This window comes from Manis javanica, chromosome 15 (genome assembly GCF_040802235.1).
Source record: "Manis javanica isolate MJ-LG chromosome 15, MJ_LKY, whole genome shotgun sequence".
NCBI lineage: Eukaryota > Metazoa > Chordata > Mammalia > Pholidota > Manidae > Manis > Manis javanica.
The window spans coordinates 20,672,118-20,686,373 of record NC_133170.1 but is presented as its reverse complement, the minus strand read 5'-3'; the positions used below and the strand labels follow the sequence as shown (position 1 = coordinate 20,686,373).

The window sequence follows — 14,256 nt, the reverse complement described above, 5'->3', positions numbered from 1 at the left end:
TAACCACTAGTCCCTTCTTGGAGTCTGTGAGTCTGCTGCTGTTTTGTTCCTTCAATTTTTTTTTATTAAGGTATTATTGATATACACTCTTATGAATGTTTCACATGAAAAACATTGTGGTTACTACATTCATCCATATTGTCAAGTCCCCAAACCACACCCCATTGTAGTCACTGTCCATTAGTATAGTAAGATGCCACAGATTCACTATTTGCCTTCTCTGTGTACACTGTTTTCCCGATGACCCCGCACACCATGTGTACTAAACATAACACCCCTCATTCCCCTTCTCCCTCCCTCTCCATCCACCCTCCTACACGCCTCCCCTTTGGTAACTGCTTGTCCCTTCTTGGAGTCTGTGAGTCTGTTGCTGCTTTGTTCCTTCAGTTTTGCTTCATTGTTATACTCCACAAATGAGGGAAATCCTTTGGCACTTGTCTTTCTCTGCCTGGCTTATTCCATTGAGCATAATTTCCTCCAACTCCATCCATGTTGTTGCAAATGGTAGGATTTGTTTCTTTCTTATGGCTGAATAATACTCCATTGTGTATATGCACCACATCTTCTTATCCATTCATCTACTGATGGACACTTAGGTTGTAAATAGTGCTGCAATAAACATATGTCTTTTTGAATCTAAGAACTTGTATTCTTTGGGTAAATTCCTAGGAGTGGGATTCCCGGGTCAAATGGTATTTCTATTTTTAGTTTTTTGAGGAACCTCCATATTGCTTTCCACAATGGTTGAACTACATTCCCACCATCAGTGTAAGAGGGTTCCCCTCTCTCTGCATCCTCGCCAGCATTTGTTGTTCTTGGTGTTTTCGATGTTGGCCATCCTAAGTGGTGTAGTTCACAAATTCTTGTAAGGAGGAATGTCATCCAATTCATCTGTACATCTTTGAATATAAAAAACAAAGTAGGTGCTTAAACAAGTGTTCCAGCACCTAGAAGAAGCATGATTTTGGGACTAACTTAAAGCGACTTAATTTTTATCTTCCACTGCACCTATGGAAACACTCTGTAGGGGCTGATTCTTCTTCTAAATAAAAACTTGGCCACTCCAATTCCTTTTTCTGGTCACTTTTAGTTAAGAAAAGTTAGTAATCAAATATTCAGTTCTATGTAATAGTCAAAATTTGCCACCTAACTTAAAGTTAAGGCTTTCTCTCCGTTTGTGCCTGCTTAGAGAGGAAGCTTACATTTCAGGAAAGAGTACAGCCACTCCTCTTTCTCTGATTTGTTTGCCCAACAGCACACCAATAACTCCATTCAAATATCCTCTTTAAAATCCCTTACCCAGTCTTCACCTTGACTCCTGTATGCCCTTGCTATGGGTGAGGCTTTAAGAATAGCCTAACAACCTGCCTAGATTTTGTGAAAGTCCTAGAGAGTGGCCTATCTCTGGGATTTCTCATCATAGGATCTCAGGCAGCATTCCTATTTAACATACTTTTATAACAGTATAACGAAATTGTTACCACTTGGGATTTTGCCATTTCTAACTTTCAACATGCTTCCTTCCTCACCCTGTGTCCCCTGTTCTTCTCCCCCATTCCTCCCTTCACTTCTGCATGATCTGCTATCCACCAGTTCATAACCTCTGGACTATTGCCCCCTGCATAGTCTCAGAATCCCCTGTCTCCTTACTGAGCCAGCAGTGTTTAGCCATTTCACAAATGCTCTTGCTAGGGACTAGACGCATTTCTATGCTTCTCAAGAAAATGGTCCCAATTAAAGACCGGTTAGCTCATGTGGCAGAAGATATTCCTGACCATGATGGCTAAAGTCTTGGCATCCAATGACTGAAGTCGTATGCTGTGAAGTCGTATGCTGGCTTCAGCTTCTGAATTACTTACATCCCTAGAAATCAGAGTTGTCCTACTGGAAAGTGCCGGTTTCTCTCAGAAGCTCAAATTCCTGCCCAGACATGCCATCCTTCCTATTCCAAGTGATTTTCTATTCACTCGAAGGCTATAAACAGGCTTGAACCTCACCTTCTTCATCTGTTAGTACTGAGAGAACCACTCGGGTAGTCAGCGCAGCTACATTAACGCGACAGGAGGCTATGGGAAGCAGCCTCATTATCAGTCGCCTGAACATGCTTTCCCGCACGGGCCTTCCCACTGGAGAAGAATACCCACATACATACACTTCAAAGATGCCTCCCAACCAATGGAGCAGAGCTGGTTGTAAAAGGCGGTGGCACCCCACTACTGCCATCAGCCCTGCTGATGGCCCAAGATTCACCGCATGGTAAAGCAATAAAGACATCATCACCTGTGTTGTCTGTGCTAGATCAAAGGCCAACTTCGGAGGCTGAGGGTCCTCCTTCTCTACAACAGATCCTGTATATTCCTGGGGCCTATTAATGACCTTTCCCAAATGAGGATGCTTGCCACATTCTTTCCTGAATATGGCTCACTACGCCCTACTTATCTGCCCATCTCGAGCTCTAGCCTTTACTCCTCTAGAAATTTCTTGAATATATAGCTATTCAGAGAGGTGATCTTAAATCACAGGTCTAATTTTTTTCTCTTTCTTCTAGAGGAAACTCTTAAAGTAGTTGTTCTCTACCTTATTAGCAAAATGAAGAGCTTTAAAAAATACTGATGTCCAGGATCCACTCCCAAAGATTGTTATTTAATTGGTCTAGGGTGAAGCTTGGGCATTAGGATTTTTTTAAAGCTCCCCAGGTGATTCTGATGTGCAGGCAAGGTGGAGAACCTGTCTTAAGGCTCTCTAATTACAGATGGACCTATGCAACATAGAGCATCTGCAATTTTATGGGTAGACAAAATGCACAGATGTAGTGAGAGGCTCAGGGAAGAAATTCTCATTTGTTGATCATATACATCAAGTTCTGTGCTAATTACCCATGCAGTCTTTCCAACAGGACCTTACTTCATCTTTACAGTCATCCTATGTGGTAGGCACTATTTTCCAAACAGGGAAACTGAGGCTTAGAGAGGTCATACATAGAGTAACTGGCATACCTAAGAGTTAAAGCCCAGGTCTGATTTTCAATGCCACATACTTTCTGTGACACCATACTGAGATGCCATGCCTCTCACAGCTAGATAATCCCACTCCCTAAAACAAGATACCGTGGCTCCAACCCAGAAATCCTATTCTATTGGCATCCATGCATTTTCCTCAAACATTTTCCCAGGAACTCCACACATACAGCCCAACTACTAGGATATACTTTAGGTTTTCCAAAATGCTCCAGGCAGAACTTCTTGATAGCTACCTTGAGTCTTCACTGAAGTACTTCGATTCTATATATTAACACCTGGATCCTTCTTCATCACTGCTAACACAAATCCTGTAGTGTCCTATATTTCTCTACAGATGAAGCTATGTTGCTTACCTTCAAGCCATTCTTTTCCTGGTGTAGTAAAATAATATACTCAATCATTCGTCTGCCTTGAACTCCATACAGCAAACAAAGAATCAAAATATACTGGCTAAGCTCTTGTGTAAGACTGTTGCCAATATCAAGATGGACTCTCTACCAAGTGAATGGGAAAGCTAGAGGCTAGAAGGATGTACTTTGGTAATGTGCCAGTGGTACACCTAAGTAACTGGATAGCTAAAGTCCACCTTTTCATTCCTTGCAGTCCATACTTCATTCTGGCTGAGGTTGGTGGGGTTGGTGGGAGGCAGTAGGGACTAGGGGTTTCACTGGGGGGAGAACATGTCAGGTGTCAGGTGGTACCTTTAACATGTTGCAGGACAAAATCCAATGCGTGTGCAGTTGTCTCATGCATCCTGGGAGAGAGAGAAGTCAGATTAGTCAATTCTCTCAAGACAGTTCCCAAATTCCTGACGCCTTTTACCATTAACTGTTCTGCCTAATCCCAGCCTCAGCCCTAGCTCAGAACTATGGTTTAGAATCCTTGTTCCACTCACTTAGGGACTTCCCAGTTTCCACATTGCACATCATGGGCTAAATGTGTGGCGTTTCTGCCTTTTTGTTGATGAACATGAGTAAGTTCACACTATTTTACGAAAACTTCTTTTACTGCCAACAGTTCTTTCTAGTCTCACCTACCCCCTGTGCTGTATAGTTAACTGCCTTCATTTACCTCTCAAATTCCCTATTTCCTTCCCACTGCAGTACCTTAGTTCACATTCATCCTCTCTTGGACTCCAATAAAAAACAAACCAAAAAAAAAAAAAATGTTGTGGCCCCTCAGACTTATTATGTCGCTCCCAGTTATCTTTCCAAACAGGTAAAACTCATCATTCTTATTTTAAATCCTTGATCAGCTCTCCCAGGCCCACTCCTTTCCTGCTTGATTCGCCGAAACTAGTTACACAGAGTTCACGGCTAATAAATGACAAACGGAAAGAAGGGAGAACCATACATGCATGTGGAGTAGTGACTGCAACGTCTCGAAGAATGTAGTGTTGTGTGCTTGAATTCATCGAATTAACGTGAATCATCGGATCACCGGACCTTTCTCGAGAGTCAAATTCCATTCACCAGTACTGCGGGTGAAACTTTTTCGCGCCAGAAATGATTAGTGGGGCGCATACGCACACGTACTCGCCCAGGCAGATCTCGCGTTGGTTGGGGAAGCACGGACGCGAGAAGTGAGGGTTGGGAGGGCGGGGTGTATGTGCGCGCGCGTTGTGCGGCCTTATATTTCCCTTTTTTCTCCAGCCCTTGTGGATTAGTGCTATGTTGTAGTCACATAAAAAAGATCAAGACTCCGTGGCAAGAACGCATGAGGCTAGCGTAACGAGCTGACAGACTAGCAGCGGTTCTCTGAGGCCGAGGAGTTCCATGGGCGTCTCTGCGAGGGACAAAAGCCAGAAATATGTAAAAATAGAAAAAGGCAACCAGTTTATCACCTTAAGACGCGGTGTTCTGGGATTTCCCCCCCCACCCCCCACTTTTCACTCTACGAAAAATCCCCTCGGCTCCCCGCAGCCAGGGTAGCCTCCGGCTGCCTCTGCGCCTGCGCGAGGGTTTGTTTACTACCGCTCAGTTCTGCGTGCAGAGCGCGGGCACTTTCTGTCGTGGTATGTAATTAATTCATAACGAAACTCCTGCTTTTATCCGGGAACGCGGGTGGCCGGACAGTTTACTTGTAAGTCTGAAACCAGTGAAAATATGAACGGCAGTGAAAACTGAATCCTCTGAAGTCGGTGCCTGTCGTGGAAGATCTTTGTAATGAATGTGATAGCACCACCATGCTAGTCATGACGACTAAGAAGTGGTAAGCAGCGACAGTACACCCCAAAGCATAGGAAGTCCTTAGGTTAACTATTTAAAATAAAGACTTTGTTACGGAAAAGATGCAAATAAGCCTAACTTCAAGGCTATCTTGCTGGAACAAACCTCGAGCAATAACCTGCATTAGGCTGACTCGAAGCAACGTCAAAAAGGCAGCCATGCAAATTTTGAAACTAAAAAGAGGGCTGACTCTAGAAGCAATAGCCAGAAAAAGCGCAAGCCAAGAAACAAATTTTTTAAAGTGATTTTTAAGTTCCCTTAAAAGACAGTTTCAGAGGCTTAGAAGGCTATATTTATAAAATGGGAAGATCTGGGAAATTTTGTGTTACAAATGCGACTGGATCCGTTTGAGAACAAAAAGGATGGCAAGCTGAATTTTTAAAAAAACCTTTATGGAAAAATTTCCAATGAGGCATTTTAGCATGTTCAAAAACAACCTGAAATAACTGGTAGATTCAACTAAGCCTGGATCTTTACCTTAGAGTTGGTTGAAGGCATAGATGTTAACAATTTGGTAATTTTATTGGACTCTTAAAATGATAAATCTTAAGACTTTTGCAATGGAAGAAAATTTCAACAAAGGAAGGTGAGATTTTTAGGTAGCATGAAATTAAGGAGAGAAAAATGAATGGACGTGTGCAGATGGGGCTAAATTTTGAAGGATCCAGATGCTTCTATCATGGTTCACAGAGAGCTTTCAGCTTTAAAAATTAGCCTCTGGGTTTTTCTTACTATGTTTAATATGATAGTAAAATTTTAGCAATCCATCTGTTTGGTTACTTAACTTTTTAGGGCAAATTTCTACCAAAGTTGAAAGGGACTTTAAAATCCTCTCTTGTCTACAGGTACACTTCAGTAAGGTGATAAACCAGTTTTCTAAGCCAGGATTGAATTGACATTTTCTTCATGAAGGAAAAAAATGTAATAAGGTGAATTGATTCCTTGTTCATTCCACTGACTCATAAAGATGGATTACTTGGTCATGGCAGTCAACAAACTGAATACTTTTATTGCACTTGATGAGTTGGCTCTAATGAAAATTAAGTATGGGAATTGAGTAAAGAGTTGATAAAGAACTGAATCCTTTGAGACTCCCAGTTCATTTACATGTGGTGAAAACGTTAATGTGAGACTGGTAAGTAGTCAAATAAAACTTCGTCTTTGTTCACTGGGGAAAAAAATCCTTAGATGAGTAAAAGAAACAAAAGAATTGGTCTGGCCACCCATTCAGTTTATCATATGGCTCAGGAAGTACACTTACCAAAATTTCCACACTTAGTAGTTAAAAAAGTCACCCATACCATTTCTTTAGCAGCATTAGGGGCACACTGTGCTGTGATTACCCTAACATTGGAAAGCAGTAAAAAAACTGCTTCCATTTGTAGCCATATATTAATATGAATATGGATTTTTGAAACATTGTGAGCCCAAGACAAATTTCTGAACAATGAGTTTTCTATGCATTTCCAATTAACCCAAATTGGTTTAATCAGCACAATATATTCTTTCTAAGTGAGTGAAAGAACTTTTTTCACAATAGGTACCATTAAACATTTTTTAAAGTATTAAACATATGTTATGGCCAGATTGCACTGTTTGTGCATGAACCTTAATGAACAGAGGACTGTTTGGCTGCTGCTTCTAGCTTTATACTCTCTTCAGTGTTGGGAGTAATGTCAGCACTCTTGTCATAACTAAAGAAAGAATGGTCCAGTCAGGTGGAATCATTAGCGAGGGGGTGGGTGAAAAATGGGAGGAAAGAAAGGGTAAATTTTGCTGTGAATATTAAGCATTGCCCATCGGGGACGGTTTCTCTGCCAAACTGTTCTTCCTTCTGCTAAGGAACTCTGGCCCTGCCTCCCTCCCACTCCCGTATTTGCTTGGCTGGCTTCTTGGGTGCAGTTACTTCTTTGATAAAGAAAGATGCCTTTCTGTCCTACCATCCTCAAGTATTAAAGAACCTTCTGTCATAGTCACAAGGTGGCTGCCATAGTGCCCAGCATCATGTTCTCATATGAAATATTTCAGACAGAAAGGGAGCGATATGAGGGGGAAGAAGCCTTCTCCTGGTGGCCTGTCTTCTTATTAGGGAAAAAAAATCGTTCCCATATGACTAGCATACTTTCCTTTACAATTCATTGCTCAGGACTGTATCATATGACTACCCCTAGCTGAGAGGAAGGCTAGGAAAGAATGTACAAAAATACAAGTATGTTCCTTAAAATGATGCACTAAAAATAACTTCTTTATTTTTACTGCATTAGTAAACATTTAGTAAATAACTGCTTACAGGAAATACAGACTTGGGAGCAGAGCACTCAAAACCTATGCAACTTTGTTACTTGCTATTCTGATGAAAAATGCTAACACGATTCCATCTTCACTGGCATTGATGTTCAACAGCCCAGTCACCCTGTAGAGCTATGCTGTCTGGTATGGTGGCCACTCGCAGTGTGTGGCTCTTGAGCATTTACATGTGCTAATCCCAAGTGTGAAGTGTTGTTAAAATATATAACAGACTTCAAAGTGTGAAATAAGAACGTAAAATATCTCAATAGTTTTTATATTGATTACATATTGAAATATGTCACCAGTTTCTTTTTACTTTCTTTTTTTTTTTTAATGTGGCCACTAGAAAACTTAAAATCACCTACATGTCTCATGTTTCTCCTGGACGGCACTGCTTCAGAGCTTTACCCTGCAATGTGTGCTTCCTCCTTGGACATAGAGGTCCTTGGGGGCATTCGATTCCAGTTGAAAGAAGTTCCAAGCAAAATTAAAAATCTGATTTAGCATTTAGCCTTCTTGATTTTCACTCCCTCACCCCCACCCCACTCCACCACCAATACACACACACACACACACACACTGGGAAAATGATTTCACATCTTCATTACACCATGTAGCTTCATCATCTAACTTAATGGTGTGAAAAGCTTAAAGGTTCCTGAAGCCTCCAGACAAGACTCTATTTGCACTAAAGACAGGCATTCCTGAATAATTTCCTGCTTTTTTCCTTAAAGTCTTTATATTGCTAAGTCTAAATATTGCTTTATGTTTAGTTGTGAGAAGGCTTGCCCCTGTTCAGTTCAAAATGTAAGTGTGCTGGGAAAGATAATGAATGAACCTATGTGATTTCTGAATTATATTTACATTTGCCAATTGCATGTAAGCTAATAATGACTATTCCTGCATGTACAGCTTTTATTGTGGGAGATAGGACTGCCAGTAAGCAAAAGGGAGAGAGAATTCCAATCCTGTATTTTTAAAGTGTTGGTATACAATAATGGGCTATTCTGGACAGTGTCAGTGAACAGTAATAGAGAATAATGTGACTTGGCTAGTTACCAAATTAACATTTAGTAAATTGTCCCACTTAATTAACAAATTTACTCACCTCTCCCAATTAAAATCAGACTCATTTCAAACACAACATCTGAAGCCTTCCTTGAGCTCCCCTCTAGAACCTTCATAGCACTGTGCTTGTACCATCTTTTTAAAGCACACATATTTGGCATAGTATTAATGTTGTCTCTTTGTTTAATTTTTATATACAGAATAAAGCTCCTCCCACTGAGGACAGTGATTGTATTTTATTCACTTTCAAAATTCTTCTACTGACTGGCATTATGGCTCAGACAAATTAGTCACAGTTAAGTATTTGTTAAATATCATTGTGCTGTATTTATCCTAAAATGATTTAAATAGGAAACTATTTCTAAAATTTAAAGTAAGAGCCGGTATCTGACTCACATCTCAAGTGCTTAAAAAAAAAATACAACAGAACTCTCTGTATAGATTAGTATTAGAAAACCAAACTAAACATATTCGAGTACTTACTGGTGGATTATGACTAAATCTATAGTAAATACAGACTTATGACAGATCTAGATCCATATAGTGATGACTCATGTTTTAAAGGACTGGTTTTCTCAATCTGCTTCCTCCCTTTTCTCAGTCCTTTTAAGCTCTTTATGTTCTCTTAACTTCTCTGTCTTGATAATCACCCAAAACAAGGAATCAGTTAAGGGATGTCTAACTTTTTAAGTCTAAACCACATTTAAAATCCTGAGAAGCTGGCATTCATGTTAGGTAGCAGTCATGATGAACTTGGTAATTGTTAACCCTGTCCATCTAATTGCACCCTTTTACACCCCAGTGATCAAGGCATTCAAGAATGATAATGTAATTCTGTTCTGGTTTTTTCACTTGTGTATACAGTATGCTGACACAAATCCTGTGCTGACACAAATCGTGTGTTGACTGGACTTTGATGGAAGAGTTCTATTAGAATGACTTACAAACAAAAGAGAATTTACCATTTAGGAAATCAGTATATAATTTTTCTAAATTTTCTGTAATTTGTTTCAGTTCTTGTATGATGTTTCTATGCCTTTGTCACTGAGCTGGGAGACCCTCAAATGCAGAGAGCTTGTCTTATCTGTCTCTGTTGCTTATTTGTCTTTATAACTCCAGCACTCACATAGCGGCTGGCACACAATTGGTGATCTGTAAGTACATAATGAGGGAATGAAGTACAGCTTTGACCAAACTATCATATATTTCATGTGAGTTTGGTTGGGGCTGTGTACTTACCAATAGTTATGGAAAGTATCTCTGGGTGGTGGTTGGGTAAGGTCTTTTGGTTGTAAAGAACAGTCACATTTGTTAACACAAAGTGATGTGTGACATGTGTGTTCACATGTGTGACAGAAATCTTAACCATACTGCCAAGTCCTTAGAATGTGGAAAGCCAACCTATGGGGCCTTGAAAGGGCACATGGAAGCATGAATCAAAAGTTCACTTGGAATATGAGGAGTTCCAAATGCCTTTGCCATGGAAGTCCATGGCCTGTTACTCTAACCCATAGTGACGCTGTCAGTGCCTTTATGTCTTTTCTGTGCATCTGTCTGTCCTTTTTGCTGTGGCCTTCTCGTTCTTCCTATACTTCCCAGTTCTAACTCTTGCGTAGGAGTGTAAGATTGGATTAACTAATAACCGTCTTGCTTCTCTTGGGTACAGCAGTCTCTACTAGGCCACATTATAAACCGTGGCTCTCGGTCAGGGGGCTGGGAGTGGGGCACCTCCTCCTGGAAGGGGCTCTAGACTTAGTAGGTTCCACATCTAGGATCCCTGGTAGAATGCAATGGGGCTCTCTCTCTGACCTATCCAGGAACCAAGAATATTTGAAAATAATCTATTGGGTGCTACCTACTTTGCATTTACTTTGTTTCAAGGATCAGTGAAAGGTAAAAAAATATTAAAGACTATAGATTTATATCTGAAGTCAAGGTGAGTATGGCATGGAGGCAGTGTATGTATCTGTGTGTTTGGGGCAGGGGTGCCTTTCTGAAAGAGCTTGGTTTAGTGGAAAACGGTCAAGTTTTAGGTTATCTTGACTTTGCACCTAATTGTGTATAACCACAGACAAGTCACCTTTTACCTTTATTTCTACTTCCTCACTTGTTAAGGGATATAATATTTGCCTTGACTGCACAGACAATTACAGTCTGCTGTGATAAAATAAATGTTAATTTCAGATTATTAAGTGGGACTATATGAAAATAACCTGAAAATAAATGTTTAATAGGTAGAATCTATGCAGATTTAGAGTTCAATTAAATTTGGTAGGATTCAAGTTCTTGTGATGCTTTTAGAAAAGTAGATTATAAATATGGTAGTGGTTTGGCATATTTCTAAGATTAGGGCTGACATTTCTGGCCTTGTGCTGCCCTCCTGTGCTGTTTAAATAGCTCAGCAGGCAAGTTACATTTGTGAATACTCTGTGGGGGAATTCTACCTTATTACTTACCCTCTTCTGTCCTCCTGTGGCCACAGAGGGCCTGACTCTTCTGGATATTTCTGTTTCTTCAGTAAAGGAAGAGATGGAAAACTGCTCTGCAACATTCTAGGTCAGAAAATCCTAATCCCGAGTTAAGGAAAAGGGCAACAAATTACAAATTGCATTTGACCCTGGAGATTAAAATTGGTTCACTGATTGAGGAAGATCATAAGCAGATTATTGGGGTTTGTAGAAGAATGCCATTATGACAGCATCAGGAAAGGCTTTTGGTCAAGAATAACTAGGAATGCAACTCATTGCCCTTTTAACATGCTATGAGTTTATAATATAGCCTATTATTAATATTGTTTATTTGGTAAATATGACAGGCTATACTAGGGTGGGAACAGAAGATGCTGTTCAACATGATTTCCTAAGCAACATTAGCCAGTGGAAATGTGAGACTCATAAGAAAAACTCATTTTGTGCTGATTCTCTTAGTACATTCTCCAAAAGTGATTCCTTCCAGAGGTTTAAGATTATTTCTTGGCATGGCAGTTTTTAAGAAAGTTAAGAAAAGCTACTGAAAGAAGCATTGTGAAACCATACAATTAAACAGGTAGAGAGGTTAGTCAGTGGGTGGCACTTTTTTAATGGACTTACTCCCTCATCTGCCGGTGCTGAGACCTCTCGCTTGGCCTGCTTCCAGATGTGTTTCCTGATCCTAGAACCTAGCTACTCTCTACTTAGACTAGGTATGTGTGTGCATATAGTACTCGTGTGGGTATTCAGCGTGCATGACTTTCTCTCTTTTTTAGTGGATTCCAATCAGGCTTTCATATCCTCCACTCTACCGAAACGACTCTTAGCAAGATCACCAGTGACCTCCATGCCAAATCCAATGGGCAGTTTTCAGTCCTCGTCTTATTTATGAGCAGTATTTAAACTGTTCGATCTCTGTCTGTCTCCTCAAAACCCTTTCTTTCACTTGGTCTCAGGGCTGCCTCTCTCTCGGCTCTCTGCAACTCTGTCAGGCCTCCTTTCAGCCTTCTTTGCCTAGATCCTTCCCATCTTCTTGATTTCTAGAAAACTATAATACTCCAAGGCTTATGCCCAGGCCTCTACCCTGTCTAATCTCATTCCTTTGGTGATCTTATCTAGTCCCATAGCTTTAATATCATCTAAATGCTGAATATTTACAAATTTCTGTCTCCAGCACAAACCTCTCTCTCCTATATACACAATTGCTTACCCATATCCCCACTTGGATGTCCTTGGATATCTCAAAGTCAACAGATTCAAAGCAAAATTTGTTCATCCCTCAGTTCACCCTATTCCAGGAAATGACCAACCTCTCTTCAATTCCTTGGGCCCAAAAGCTCTGGAGTCTCAATGGACTCCTCTCTCTCATGCACACACTCTAATTCCAGTCTTTCAGCAAATCCTGTTGGCTGTATCTTTAAAAACACATCGGTCAACTGTACCCTTTCACTACTTAACCCTGTTACCGCCCTAGTCTGAGCCAGCATGACCTCTTTTTGGATCACTGCAGTGGTTTGCTAACTGGTCCTCTCCACTTCTGTTGCTTCTTTGAAGTATCTCCCACTCAGCAAAGTAATCCAAGTTAGCCAAAGTCAGATCAAAACTCTCTGCTCACTTTGATTGGAATAAAACCCAAGCGCTTAACATGGCTTTTAGAGTATATATGATCTGGGCCCCTACTTTCTCTCTGATTTCATCTCTTACCTCTTCACCCCTACTTTATTTTGGACTTACTAGTTCCCTTATTTTTCAGCCATCCCAAGCACATTCCTACCTTAGGGCCCTTGAAGTTAGTATTTCCTCTGCCTGGAACACAGAAAATTACATAGTCCATGCCCTCATTTCAGTCAAGCTTCTATTCAGGTGTCACTTCATTGAAGAGTTTTTCCCCATTATTGGAGCATTTGCCTTCATTACTTTCTGTACCTTTAAGTGGTTTATTTTTAGTTTTAGGACTTATAAACAACATGACATACTATGCTTATTTATTTGTGCATTGTCTGCCTTCCGTCCTTGAATGTAAGCCCATTTGATGAAAGTAGGACTTTGACTATTTTTGTTTCTGCTGCGTCTCCAGAGAGTCTGGCATCTGGTAAGGGCTCATTAAAAATTTAATGAATGAAGGAATAAACAAATGTTCATGTGAACTGTTATTGAGAATGTGGTCAGGAGCATAAAATGAGCACTTTCCAGGGTTTTTTTTAGGTGTAAGTTTGCATAAACTGAAGATGGAGATCATAATCAAGGGAGGTTTTCTCCATGTCTTCTCAGTGAAAAGAATAGAAGGTTAGCTGAAGTTGGTGAGTTGGTGGCGGCGAATATGTTTATTGTTCTAAACTCCATATTCTAATCTAAGAAGTTGCCCCCTTATGTTTCAGTCATGGAAATTATATCATGTATGTGGTCATGAGTCCAGGTTCTGCTATTTATGTCCCATTCTTATGAAATCAGCAATACTAGTAAACCTGTATATACTTACTATCATTTGCTTGGAAATGAAGATTTTAATGCAAGTAAAAATGCCTGATGTATTTTTCCTTTAAAGTCTGACCCCACCAGGTAGGTTCTAAACCATTTCCGGAATCCAGTTTCTTTCAAAAATGCTATTTTTATTTCCAGGAATTGAGTCTCACTTTCCCCAGAACCTTGTTTTTATGAATAGCTCATTGTAGGTAAATTAAGCCAGTGAAGCCTCAGTGATAAAGTTTGCAACCTACCACCTCACTGTACTTTCTATGAGAGGAGTCACAAAAGACTCCAGCCTCCATGTCACAGACACCCTAGTTCTAGTGCCTTCTCAGATATCTTCTGTGGCTTTGAAACACGCAGCCTCCTCCATCTCAAGGTCTCATCCACAAGAGAGGATAATAACAGATGTCTTGCAAGTTGTGGTTTTTTGACGGTCAAATGTGATGACACCAGAGAAACTGCTTTCAAATATGTAAAGTATTCTGTTCATCAGGGTTGAACTAAGTCAACTAACAGAAACTCATAACAAACTATCTTGGAGCAAAAGGGGGGAAATTGTGTTATGAACACAGGGCTGTCCCATAGAACTTAAGTCCAGGGAGTGGGACCTCATGAACTGCAGGATCCAGAAACTGGGGACTTTTTGGTTGCCAAGGGATCTCTTTCTAAAACCTGTGGTCTCTATTCTCTGCTGCTCTTGGCATGTCCTTTTCT

The 14,256-nt window shown here is 40.4% G+C and overlaps 1 long non-coding RNA gene across 1 annotated transcript; it reads right to left on the bottom strand.

Moving 5' to 3' along the window:
* LOC108391613 (uncharacterized) lies at positions 1 to 4,584 on the bottom strand. Its single transcript, XR_001851807.3, has 3 exons — positions 4,374 to 4,584; positions 3,722 to 3,774; positions 1 to 899 (listed from the first exon to the last, which is right to left on the bottom strand). It is a non-coding gene; the product is annotated as an uncharacterized lncRNA (long non-coding RNA).
* Between the last annotated feature and the right edge of the window lie 9,672 nt (positions 4,585 to 14,256).